At 41.4% G+C, this 13,528-nt stretch overlaps 2 long non-coding RNA genes across 2 annotated transcripts; both read right to left on the bottom strand.

Annotated features, from left to right (window-relative positions):
• Positions 1-246: 246 nt before the first annotated feature.
• On the bottom strand, positions 247-3,434 carry LOC132869990 (uncharacterized). Its single transcript, XR_009651027.1, has 4 exons — positions 3,368-3,434; positions 3,105-3,266; positions 485-581; positions 247-375 (listed from the first exon to the last, which is right to left on the bottom strand). It is a non-coding gene; the product is annotated as an uncharacterized LOC132869990 (long non-coding RNA).
• An 843-nt stretch (positions 3,435-4,277) lies between these two features.
• Positions 4,278-7,068, bottom strand: LOC132869989 (uncharacterized). Its single transcript, XR_009651026.1, has 3 exons — positions 6,968-7,068; positions 6,045-6,138; positions 4,278-4,355 (listed from the first exon to the last, which is right to left on the bottom strand). It is a non-coding gene; the product is annotated as an uncharacterized LOC132869989 (long non-coding RNA).
• Positions 7,069-13,528: the final 6,460 nt, after the last annotated feature.

Below are 13,528 nucleotides of genomic sequence, written 5' to 3'. Positions count from 1 at the left end.
AGCTAGCGCACGCTAGCCGGCCGCCGGCTTGCCCGAGCGCGCTAGCCGGCCGCCGGCTTGCCCGAGTACGCTAGCTCAGTAAACTAGTAAATCCAGTAAAGGAAAAACTTGAGACTGAAAGGTTTTAACAGTCATCCAAATGACTGAACGTATACATTGCTACAGTAACATACCAGCTACTGTTGTTGACATTAGCTAGCTTGACGTTCAAAATTGCGGACACCGGGGCGTCATGTAACCCTGTGACGTCAGGTGAAATACCTCAATAGCCACATTAACCGCTGTGGGATATGGTCCTGAGTTGGTAGAACTGTCAGTCACTTCCAGGATCCCCATTTTCATGGCCTTTGTGTGTGGCCCCAGTGCCTCAGTCTCCTGTGAAACACAATAAATGACACTTGGTGTCAGACTGAAAGCATAATGTCTTATGCAATCATTACTGCATCTGAAGCAGTAACATCATAAAGTTATTAAAATTAATTACCTTAATAGTCTTTAAAATCGAAGCTGGCTCTCTCAAGTACAGGGGAAGACCAACCATGAAGAACAGCAGACCTTCTATGAGCAGTTAGATCTGTGGTCTGTCAAAAAGACAGGTCATCAATAAGACATTCTTAAGTCACCTAATTCACAAAGAGGTTATGCACATCTACTCTACCATGCAACAGTTTAGGATCACCTACTCCTTTCACCATTGGCCTTCATTACAACCAACTTCATGAAATAGTTACCTGAAATGCATTAAGATTACAATCTGCGAGGGATAATCAGCTAACAAGTGCTGTAAGTATGCAGTAAGTATGCAGATCCCTTAAGACTGTTGGAATAACATTCCCAGAGTCGACTTAAGTTAGATACTGAGAGTGGTTTTCTAACAGTCCTAAAAGAGATCTCAAACATGCTGTGCACTTGTTGGCTGTTTTTTGTTCAGTCATATTGACCAAAAGCATGTCAGGTGACTTTCATGAGGCTGGTCAAGATGAACCAATGTTGAAATTAGTCAATTTAGCACAGTAGCAGTGTTTCCCATACATAGACGAAAGTATGGCACCCTGCCATAGTTTAATTTCTTCCACCATAGTTTCACAATTGATCAAGGATAAAATTATTTTCGCAAATGAACCTTACTCGGTATTAAATGCACTGGAACGCTTAGTAAGAATCTTCCCAACTGATTCTTGAGCTGATTTGACTCTTCACCCTTCTGTTATATCCGGTTGCCATGGCAAAGCGACCCCTCACCCCAGCCCACCCCCACTCTCCCATCGTGAGCTTGACAGTGAGTGCTCGACTGCGCGTATATTATTTATTCTGAGGAAAACTGACAGCCACCAAATGAAGCCACGATCGCCCATTTCTTCGAGACATCTGGAAATACCGGTACTAATCAGTTTGTCAAGTGATGTAGTACAGTAAACTGAAATGTTTGTCTTTGTATTTTATAGTTAGTTAGTTAGTTAGTTAGTTAGTTAGTTAGTTAGTTAGTTAGTTAGTTAGTTAGTTAGTTAGTTAGTTAGTTAGTTAGTTAGTGAGGTAGCTGTTTATTTCATGACGGTGTTTTTGTCTGAATCTGCCCCTGATTCAGTCATAGCATCAGGGATGTTCATTATGATAAACTATTTATTTTAACATTGTGACTACAACATGTTGAGGCGATGTTAATGTTAGTAACCTATCTAAAATGTTGTTTGTGTGCGTGAAATCGCTACTTCAGCTAGCAAGGTAGCTAGCCTCTTCATTTTCTTGACAGACCCGACTCCTCTTTTGACGTCTGAGACATTAGCACAGAAATGTCATAAATTCGACAGTGGCATGGATAGCCTACCTTGCCCGGCTATATACCATAACAACACCTGACGTAGCCTACAGCTATAGCTTTAAATAGCTAGCCTAGCTAGAAGATGCAATCAGCTGTGTTACTTACGCTCGTTTTTGGAAATAGTCCTTGGCTAGCGCTACTTACGCAATATTGTTTAAATGTTGTTCTCATAAAAAATCTAATGCTTTAACACAAATACACCCAATGCATGGGTATGCATCCCTATCTCATAGTGTGTGTGTGTGTGTGTGTGTGTGTGTGTGTGTGTGTGTGTGTGTGAGAGAGAGATTTTTTTGTCTGTTTAGAAATGTAATATAATAAACTAATTATACAGAGGCAGATCAGTGTTAGTCATTTTTTTGCTATCTATTTTTGAAAATGTTTAACCACAAATCTTAGCCATATTTTAAGAGGTAACCTTCTTCACCATGCCTTCACCATGCCTTTACTGAATGACCACAACATTCTCCAGAAAAAGCAAAATCTAAGCATATTATGTCTCATAATTTAGACCTCAAAATTCACCAGATTGATGCATTTAAATAAAATATATACAAAATTTTCTCCTGGGGGAGCATGCCGCCGGACCCCCCACAGGGTTCAGGTCACTCACCCCCCATAGTTTCCTAAATTCCTGTGGGAAACACTGCAGTAGTGTACGGTATGTAGGTGCTGGTCAAACGGAGCTATATGATAGGAGAAAATCTATGCACAACAGCTACACCAAAATCTTTCTGTGTAATGCACACATGTTGATCACAAGGTCTTAATCAGGGAAGTTGAGTGCTTTGACCTGTTTTGTTATCTATACCATCTCATTCAAACAATAAAATGGCACCATAATCAAAGTCTCACAGAGGTTCCATGTACACCCCATGTAAATAAGATAACGTAAACAGTAAGTGTGACATCCCACAAACAAACAATAAGCCATCATCTCTAAACACCATTTATGGCATCCTTATATTTGTGATATTCTTGTACACCATTTCCCCCTCACATTTCTACAACCTATAAGTATTTGTGGGATTTGTACATGTATTGTAGATCATCAACATCAGGTATACATGGAGCCTTTTTTGACACATTCTGATCATACAGTGTAATTCTACTGCTCACATAATGAGCAACGCATAATGTCACAAGACAGAGACCTTGAAATTAAAATGTTGGGTTTTGCAGCTAAATGTTTTTGTGGAGCTGTTGGCAGTTTAAACAGGTATCAGTAAATGATATGTTACACTGTTTAACACTTATATTATATACAAAGAAATGATTAACATACCTGGGCATCCAGTTTCTCCAGAAGTTCATCCAAGTTGTTCCACCTTCCCTGTCTTGCTTTGGCTCTGTACATCTTCAGCAACCCCTGGGTGTGATTGTCTAGCGATGTCAGGAATGTTGACTTCAGGTCAATACGGTTGATGCGGAAGAATTCAGCACAAACCTGTGGGTAATGAGAGATTCAGAATAAGCAAACAAGTAATAGCAAAGCAAATGATTTCAAGACATTCAATTCCAATGGTGACAGAGGAAAAAATTACTTACCTCCTCCTCAAAAAACAGTCCTGGCCATCGTTACTTGATTGTTGACACCAGCGGCTGATCCTGCACAATTTCCTTTCTCCTCAAGGAAAATGTCGTCTCCATCTTTGCATTCAAAACAGTCAAGCTCAAATTTATCTTTTTCACTTCTTCCTCCATCGATGACCTCTCCTTCTCCAATTCTTCTTCATCCAAACCAACAGGATGGTCAGGAAGAAAGTTGAGTTCAGATCTCCTGGGTCTCCTGAGAGATCCTCGAGATGAACCTTGTCTTGAGTGGGTATTCACAACCATTTCACTGCATCCTGCATTGCAGAGTTTCTGATGATAATTAGCCATTTTAAACTTCAGGCTAATTTTCCATGCTTCATATCCCGTCGTGTCAGATCCTGGGTCTTTGAGACATGGGTGTTTTTCTACCAAAGCAGATGCAACCTTCTCTATTTAAGAGTCCTTTGGGTAGGCTTTGTAAGAGTACACAGTTTCAGCCAATTTGTCCAAGATATTAATTTTCATGTCTCTTGGAACAATCAGGGCTGTTCCATTTACTTGAAGATCCTCATTAGCTTTTTTTCAGCCTCAACTCCACATCATAGGAAAATGAAGGCACTGGAAACGTGCTTGGCCACTGCTCTAATCTAGATGGAAAGAGAGGAGAAACTGAATGGGTTGATGAAGCTGACGACTGAGTGGATGTCATGCTTGCTGTATCCACAGTGAAATCTGAAAGGTGAGTATCATCCACCACTGGGCTTAAAGCTACTTCCCAGTGGATCCTCAAAGTAGCCAACTCTTTTGGAAGCTCTGTGATGTCATGTAAAGTACAAAGTTCATTGTTGAAGTCAGGGTCTTCATACTGGATAACAAAACTTCCCATTATCTGCAATTTTTCACAGAGAACTGCAGAGAGTTCCTCAACTGACGATGGTGTGGGTATTGATAGCTTCCTGATATTGTTAGGTGAGAGAATGACTCGAAGTAACATTGTTTCCTGGGAAAGAAAATTGAGAAGAAATTCAATTTTAGCAAAGTAAAAATCTCTTAGCAGACACCATAATCTTTCCACCTACATTGTATGATGCCAGAGGGTAGAAATCAATGAGATCTTGTGGGTTGACAATGGCTACATTGCAGTAAGTACTTTCAACATTTTCATATGCTCTAAAATGTTCAAAGTACCATGAAGACAGCTGTTCCACTATGAATGAGACCTCTGTACCAACAACCAGAATACTGTGAATTCGACCAAACTCTGGAAAGCCATCATTAAGTCCAACTGGTAGAATCATTCCTTTACTGTACAAAGTCCCACGCAATGTTGCACTTGATGCCAGGGACAAGGAACTCAAATTTGAATATTTTTTCTCAACAACTGTCCGCAGCCGTGGATCAACAGCCGACATTTTGACCACTTTCAATTTTTCAATATGCAATGGTGCCTTGAAGAAATTTTGAGAGTCCAAAGCAAAAGCAATCATTGATTGATGCCTACTTGCCAACATTTTGAGGGGATTTTTGAAATTGCGGGTGTCGTGCACCACCATCTTGAAGAAGCTATGCTTCGCCTCATACCGCATTGTCCACAGATCAGCGAAAGGCCCAAAACAGTGGATCAAGTTTGGATAATGCTCAAGGTAATGATGTTTAGGTAGAAACCTCTCATTGGGAAAAACATCAGTGAACAACTGGCGATGATCAGAAATTTTACTCTCTAGGTTACAGAGAGATCCTTCTGATAGCTTTGAACTAACCACTAATTCCACAATGTCTTTTAAGTCCATTAAAAGTTGCCATGCTTTTTCATCCTCAGGCACCATACCACCTACCATGAGAGGGAGCAGTCTAATTAAGGCCCAATTTTCATGTGCATTTCCTCCAACTATTTTTTTCAAGTGAAAGTTCTTTGGAATTCTTTGAGGGTGATTCACTTTATCTGAATATGAGTACTGAAATGATTGGATAATGTTATTCAGCTGCTCAAAGGTAAAATACTTGGCACCAATCAATTTCTGCAGACACAGGGCCAATTCCCTAGGTATTACCCCTTCAAACCGATCGTGTAAAACATCTGGAGGAAAACCAGTAATGACATGAAAGAAGGATAGGTGTTTCTGAAGAACACTTTCAGCTTTCACACCATGCACATCTGTTACAAACTCATTGCTCTTGAACTCAGCAATGCATTGATCATGTTGCTCAGGACTTCTGAGTGGAAAGAGTCCCTGCCTAACTTCTGTGGTCTGAATGTCTTTCAAAGATGCTAAGCAAAATCTGCAGAATTTTTCAACACGAAAACTTTCTTGAAAATCTCCAAGTCCATGCGCGCTAAGATTGTCTGCAGACACATTAAGCACCGTTCCCCTGACATTCTCACCTATCTGTTCAACATACAAGCCTTCATTCTCTAGGCTCCTCAAGTCACGTAAAAGTGGTTCAAAAAATGATTCATAACCATACACTCTCACTTCAGAACTTTTCCCAAGCAGCGCCAATTGGATAGAGTGGACACTCGATCTGTACTGTGATTCCCAATTCAAAATGACCCAATAGACTGCTGTAATTTTATGCTTCTTTTTAGAAGTTCCCAATGGATTGGCAATTTCAAAATCATCAATATAAAACCCAAGTGAAAGTCTGAAATCTTGACCATTAATAAGCTTGTTAACTTTGAAATACTGACCATCAAAAGGTGAGGTGTAGAATCCTGGTGTACCCTCCTTTATGGGAAACGTTTTCTCAAGAATATCAGGTCGCTCCAACAAAGACTTCAAAGTCTTCAAAAGAGGAACATAAACAAATGTGTGATTTTGTACCCTATTGAACACATATTCAACAGGTTCAATTATGCCAAAATTGTTTTTAAAGTAGATGTTTCGCTTATGATTAGTTGAAAGGGGACCTTTGTCAGTGGTGGCACTCAGAAACGGGTTTGTTTTTTGTAATGCATCAGTAATGTCAGCAACAATAGACTCATTGACATTGCAGTTGTGTTCAAGCAGAATATTCTTAATTGCACGCAGTGTATTTGAGTTAGCAATTGACAGAATGTCATTTACATTATCAATAATCTGCTGAGAGGCACTTTGGGACACATGCAACTGTGACTGCATACACAAGAATAAGGCAGCAAGTTTGTGTTCAAGTACTGGCTCGCATTCCTCAAGGTCCGAATCTGAAATATGAGAATCTGCCTGAATGTCATCTGCTTGATTTGATAGACTTTGTGAAACTGAGACTGCATCAAACTCATTGTCTGTACTGCCTACTGTACAAACAGATGTGCAGAGGTCATTCAAAGTTTGTTTTCTGTGTTTCTTGGACTTGTGAGCTCTGAAAGTTGTGCTGTTGTTGCTGCTAAAATCACAGTTGGAGAATGGACTATGAACTCGCTCATGGTTTTGCAAATGTCTTCATAAATCTTTCAGAAATTGATTAAGTGAGCTGAGAATTCACATAATTCACACCGAAAACTGGCATGGTCAGTGCATGCAGAGCTAGGCCTATCTATTTTAGGATGTACTCTCCATAAATGGGTTTTTAAGGCCCCTGTTGTTGTAAAAACACAAACACAGTCTGGATGAATGCAGGGAAAAGAACCTTTACCTGCTTGCCAGTGATGAAGCTTGTAGTGCTTAAGCAGGATGTCTTGCTGCAGATGTGAAAATTTACAATAGCGGCACTGCATTTAGTTTTAAGCCTGAAAAAAAAAATACCTGAAATACAAACAAAGACAAATGTATCAATAACTCATAATTCTATAAACAGAACAATGATACTAAACGATGCTTAAGTATTTTTAGGGCATTCTTAAACCTAACATTGGTGCATTCGCCATCATGCCTCTTCTAGGCTAAGTATAGCTGAGTACCAGGCTAACAGGGGGTTTGGTGAGGCAAATTGATTATGTACAAATATGTTAAACAGCTTACAACTCCAGTAGCAGCTATTAGTTTTCGTGTTAGCACAACTGGTTATTTTTTAATCGGACTGACATGTTATTGCACTCTTGCAAAAGCAGACTTTCTGTAGAGTACTAGCTGTTAACACAAAGGCACACGTGCTTTGAATGCCAGCTAGAACTAGCCTATCTGATCAGTCACTCTGTGATAGCAAAGCGCTAACGTTAGTTGCCAAGACTAGCTGGCTGTAGCAGAGCGAATTATCACACACATCATAAGCCAGAATGCATATGGAATTTGAAAATATTGACCATTAAAAATACTAAATGGGAACATGCCATGCATTGTAGCGATACGTAACCATTAGGGTCAACATTAACCACATGCCAGTTGGAAAGGAATGCTAACCTTTATGAGTTAAAAATGTGATTTGCCAGCACTGCTAATCGCTGCAGGTACTGACAATATAACTATTTCAAACTTTGTTGATAGACAATAGATATATTCTTAATGTAAATTTGCTGATTACCTTGCAGAACAAAGACAGGGAGCTAACTTTGAGGCACTCACCACTTCAAACAGCGTCGTGACTCATGAGGGAAATTCCAGAAGCCTTGTAGAACTCCTTTGTGCATGCTCGGATGATTGTCACTGGTCCCCCTTGCTCGGCCAACATAATATTTTTAATGCGACATTAAAAGTTCCGTGAACACAATTTTACATTTTCTCTTGATGAACATTTTGCAGTACAGGAATGAAAATCATGCAATCATTGACCAAACATATTTTTCTTTTATGACACAACGATTATGTTGAGCCAACATATATTTTCTCATTTGTACAACTTTTTGCATCAATCATTTTTTACAGTGCATGTCAGAAATGCTGTCCCTGATCCTGACATGTTGTGGTCTCCTGGTGAGGTAATCTGTGATCCAGGAGACCAGATGTGTGTCCACCTCCATCTCCTGCAGCTTATCTCTCAGTAGAAGGGGCTGGATGGTGTTAAAGGTGCTGGAGAAGTCCAAAAACATGATCCTCACTGAGCTGCTCCCCTTGTCCAGATGAGAATGAATCCTGTGCAGAAGATAGAGGATGGCATCATCCACTCCCACCTTCTCCTGGTACGCGAACTGCAGTGGCTCCTCAGCATGGTGGACCTGGGGTCTGAGCAAGTTCAGCAGCAGTCACTCCATGGTATTCATCACGTGTGATGTCAAGGCGTCCGGCCTGTGGTCATTCAGTTCCTTTGGATGTGTGTTTTTAGGAACTGGAATGAGGCACATGACAGGAACCCTCCCGAGGTGAAGGCTCAGGTTAAAGACGTGTTGTTCCCCCAGTTGGGCAGCGCAGGCCCTCAGCATCCTGGGACACACCTTCTGGGCCTGCTGCTTTCCTGGGGTGGAGTTTCTTCAGCTCTCTACTGACTTGGTCTGTGGTGAAGATGGGGGAATTGGGGGAGTGGATGTGTATTCCGTCTGCAGGAGGTGTTGATGGCTCTAATGCTGATGATGTTGGTGATGGGGGTGAGGGCTGATCTGCCGGTGATGGTGACGGTGATGAGGTGACAACTGCTGCAGGAGGAGAGGGCAGCAGGAGCAGGACAATCAAACCTGTTGAAGAAGTGGGTAAACCGGTTTGCCCTGTCCATGCCCCCATCTGCTGAGCTGCCGCTGTTCTTCTTGTAGCCTGTGATGGTTTTCATCCCATTCCAAACCTCCTTCATGTTGTTTTCTTGCAGCTTCTCTTCCACTTTTTTTCCTGTATGACTCCTTGGCCTCTTTTAGCTGGACTTTGATTTCCCCCTGTACACGCTTCAGCTCTGACCTGTCTCTGTCTTTGAATGCCCTCTTCTTTTGGATGAGGAGGCCCTTAACTTCACTGGTAATCCAGGGCTTGTTGTTTGGAAAGCAGCATCCAGTTTTTGTGGGAACAACAACATCCCTGCAAAAGTTCAAGTGGTCTGTTATGCAATGTGTCACCTTCTCAATGTCCTCGCCATGTGGGTCTAACAATGCATTCCAGTCGGTCATCTCGAAGCAGTCCTAAAGAGTTTCCTCTGCCTCGGTAGACCAGGCCCTGAAAGAACGCATGGTGGTGGGTTGCCTCAGAACCATTGGTTTGTACTGAGGCTGTAGGAGAACCAGATTATGGTCAGATCTCCCCAGCGGTGGTAATGGGATTGCCCTGTATGCATCCCTTACATTGGCATACAATAGGTCTATGGTCCTGTTTTTCTTAGTGGGACAGTCCACAAACTGAAAAAAGGCAGAGAGAGTGGAGTCCAGAGTGACATGGTTAAAATCCCCAGAGACCACAAAGAAAGCCTTGGGGTGTTGTGTCTGCAGCACTGCTATGGTGGAATGAATGATGTCACACATGACCTGCGCATCTGCACACGGAGGAATGTAAACTCAGGTCAAAATGGCGTGTCTAAACTCCCAAGGCATGTAATATGGTCGGAGACTCACAGCTAACAGTTCAATGTCCTGGCAGCAGATGATTACCTTAATGTTTACGTGTCCCAGGTTGCACCATCTGGTGTAAATAAACAGTGCGAGTCCCTACTTTTGCGTGTGCTGCTCAGCTTCACGTCCCTGTCCGCTCTCACTGTAGTGAACCAGGAAGCTCCACACTAAAGTCCGGTGTGTCGCTGTTAAGCCATGTCTCTGTGAAACACAACAAACTACACTCCCTGTAGAGCCTCTGGGTTTTCAACAGTCCTACCAGCTCATCAGTTTTGTTGGTTAGCAAGTTCACATTCCCCATAAGCACTGATGGAACCGAGGGTTTGTACCTCCACCGCCCCTCCATCTTCTTAACCTGGCGCTTGGCCCAGGCTCTGCAGCCCTGGTATCTCCTCCTCAGTTCCGCAGGTATAGAATGGACAATGCCGTCATGTCCTCTCGGTCGTAGGGTGAGCAGTTTTTCCTGAGTATAACCATGAAAATCTCTGCTGCACCACATGTTGACACCAGAAATATCCACAGAATATACAGCGGTGCTTGAAATTTGTGAACCCTTTAGAATTTTCCATATTTATGCATAAATATGACCTAAAAGATCATCAGATTTAAGTCCTAAGAGTAGATAAAGAGAACCTAGTTAAACAAATGAGACAAAAATATTATACTTGGTCATTTATTTATTGAGGAAAATGATCCAATATTACATATCTGTGAGTGGCAAAAGTATGTGAACCTTTGCTTTCAGTATCTGGTGTGACCCCCTTGTGCAGCAATAACTGCAACAAAAGGTTTCCGGTAACTGTTGATCAGTCCTGTACACTGGCTTGGGGGAATTTTAGCTCATTCCCCTGTACAGAACAGCTTCAACTCTGGGATGTTGGTGGGTTTCCTCACATGAATTGCTCACTTCAGGTCCTTCCACAACATTTCAATTGGATTAAGTTCAGGACTTTGACTTGGCCATTCCAAAACATTAACTTTATTCTTCTTTGACCATTCTTTGGTAGAACAACTTGTGTGCTTAGGGTCGTTGTCTTGCTGCATGACCCACCTTCTCTTGAGATTCAGTTCATGGACAGATGTCCTGACATTTTCCTTTAGAATTAGCTGGTATAGTTCTGAATTCATTGTTCCATCAATTATGGCAAGCCATCCTGGCCCAGATGCAGCAAAACAGGCCCAAACCATGATACTACCACCACCATGTTTCACAGATGGGATAAGGTTCTTATGCTGGAATGCAGTGTTTTTCTTTCTCCAAACATAAAGCTTCTCATTTAAACCATAAAATTCTATTTCAGTCTCATCCAACCACAAAACATTTTTCCAATAGCCTTCTGGCTTGTCCACCTGATCTTTAGCAAACTGCAGACGAGCAGCAATGTTCTTTTTGGAGAGCAGTGGCTTTCTCCTTGCAAGCCTGCCATGCACACCATTGTTGTTCAGTGTTCTCCTGATGGTGGACTCATGAACATTAACATTAGCCAATGTGAGAGAGGCCTTCAGTTGCTTAGAAGTTAGCCTGGGGTCCTTTGTGACCTTGCCGACTATTACTCACCTTGCTCTTGGAGTGATCTTTGTTGGTCAACCACTCCTGGGGAGGGTAACAATGGTCTTGAATTTCCTCCATTTGTGCACCGTCTGTCTGATTGAGGATTGGTGGAGTCCAAACTCTTTAGAGATGGTTTTGTAACCTTTTCCAGACTGATGAGTATCAACAACACTTTTTCTGAGGTCCTCAGAAATCTCCTTTGTTCGAGCCATGATACACTTCCACAAACATGTGTTGTGAAGAACAGACTTTGATAGATCCCTATTCTTTAAATAAAACAGGGTGCCCACTCACACCTGATTGTCATCCCGTTGACTGAAAACACCTGACTCTAATTTCACCATCAAATTAACTGCTAATCCTAGAGGTTCACATACTTTTGCCACTAACAGATATGTAATATTGGATCATTTTCCTCAATAAATAAATGAGAAAGAATAATATTTTGTCTAATTTATTTAACTGGGTTCTCTTTATCTACTTTTAGGACTTGTGTGAAAATCTGATGATGTGTTAGGTCATATTTACACAGAAATATAGAAAATTCTAAAAGGTTCACAAACCTTCAAGCACCACTGTAAATACACACCAGAAATACAAAAAGGAAAATGCTAAAAAAAAAAGCACTAAAGTCAAAGAAAGAATATAAATACAGACCAGAAAAAATAAAAGACTAAAAAAAACAAAAACAAAACAAAAAAACCCCCGCTGAAGTCAAAGAAAGGCGATACGGACGGAGCTACTGGTAAAGCCACCGCTCTGCGTCAGCGCTTTTGTTTATGACTTTTTCATCATTGGATATAAATTGACAAAATTGGATGATTGTCTGTTATATTTTATTGTTTCCTGCTGTCATCAAGAGGACCACATTGGAAATAAGTGTATTTAATACTTTGTGTTTTCCTCAGTGCTGTTTAAACTGTATATTTACATGTGTTAATTTTATCAAATAAATCCAGACCATACCAGCAGCTCGGGTGTTTCTGGGAATATTTCCATCTTTTTCCGTACAAGTGATCCTCCTGTAATGTTCACATGAATCCTGTATAGTAAAGCAGTGTTTGTTTATCCTCTTTCTGCATTACCACGCGGGTTGGACTGTCTACCACGGTAATTACGGTAGGCTAGCCTGGGGACGTCTTTAAGAGGAAGTTTTTCATGAATGAGTCGAGAGCATGCTAAGCATGCTAACGAGAAGTATAATGCATAGTTTCAGCCTCATTTTACAGGTAAAGAGTTCAGGTTTGTCCATAAATCAGGGTTGCAGCTCATTAATACACAATTTCAGATGTTTAGTGAAAGAACTGACATTGTCACCTGAGTAGACCTTTTGCTTTGCCCCTTCAGTACTGAAGAGCGACACTCAGCCTTGCACCCAAATGACGTCACGCATCGCCCTTCCAACAGGCAACATGGCAGCCTACTGGTGGCATTAGAGCAGCGATACAAAAACGCTCACAACTTTCTCATAAATGGTCAAATATGCCTGAAACATTTCTTACAGGCTCTCAATGTTACACGCAACCAAAACATGCATGTATTTAGTTTACATTTTCTCTTCCTTTAAATATACAGAGCCTCATTTTAATGAAGTTTCAGTTTAATCAGAGCCAGGCATCAGTGGTGTTCAGCCTTCAGCTCGACAAACTGGCGTGGAGGCCCAGAGAGCCAGGAAACCCTGAGCTGAGAGACAGACAGAGAGAGAGAAAAAGTAAGTGTCCTCCGCTCCCTGTGCTGCCACACCATCAACCTGGATGCTTTGGGAGACAAAAGCAACTCAATAACCACTTGTCCCTCTCCATAAAAAAATCCCTGCACTCCTCACAACCCCTCTCACAACTTACAGATGTGTGGAGGTCTTCTAACAGAGCCAGATGTGCTATTATTGAGATTTAATGACTGCCAAAGCTTTTGTTTAAATAGGTGACTCAATAATCCTGTAAACCGTCAAACAGCAAATTGGTGAACCGAACCATTGCTTTTAATTATGGCACCAATAGCAAGTAGGCTATCTCAGAATGAAAGAGAAAATAATCTGATGCCAAAACAACTGTTCATCCTGTTCACTGCAAAAAAATTGTGTTCGGGACATACATCACATAGGTCTAGTCAATCTCGGACTTTAGAAAATATAGCATTTGTGTGTTGATGCAGTTGCACGAGAAAAGAACCTGAATGCAAAACCAAAGACACTCGTGTAGAATGTAGATCATGATCAGCGAAAACTTCTGTGAGACTGAGCGAA

Source organism: Neoarius graeffei, chromosome 21 (genome assembly GCF_027579695.1).
Source record: "Neoarius graeffei isolate fNeoGra1 chromosome 21, fNeoGra1.pri, whole genome shotgun sequence".
In the NCBI taxonomy this organism is placed as follows: Eukaryota; Metazoa; Chordata; class Actinopteri; order Siluriformes; family Ariidae; genus Neoarius; species Neoarius graeffei.
The sequence above is the reverse complement of the archived record's forward strand: the minus strand, read 5'-3'. Positions and strand labels throughout refer to the sequence as shown.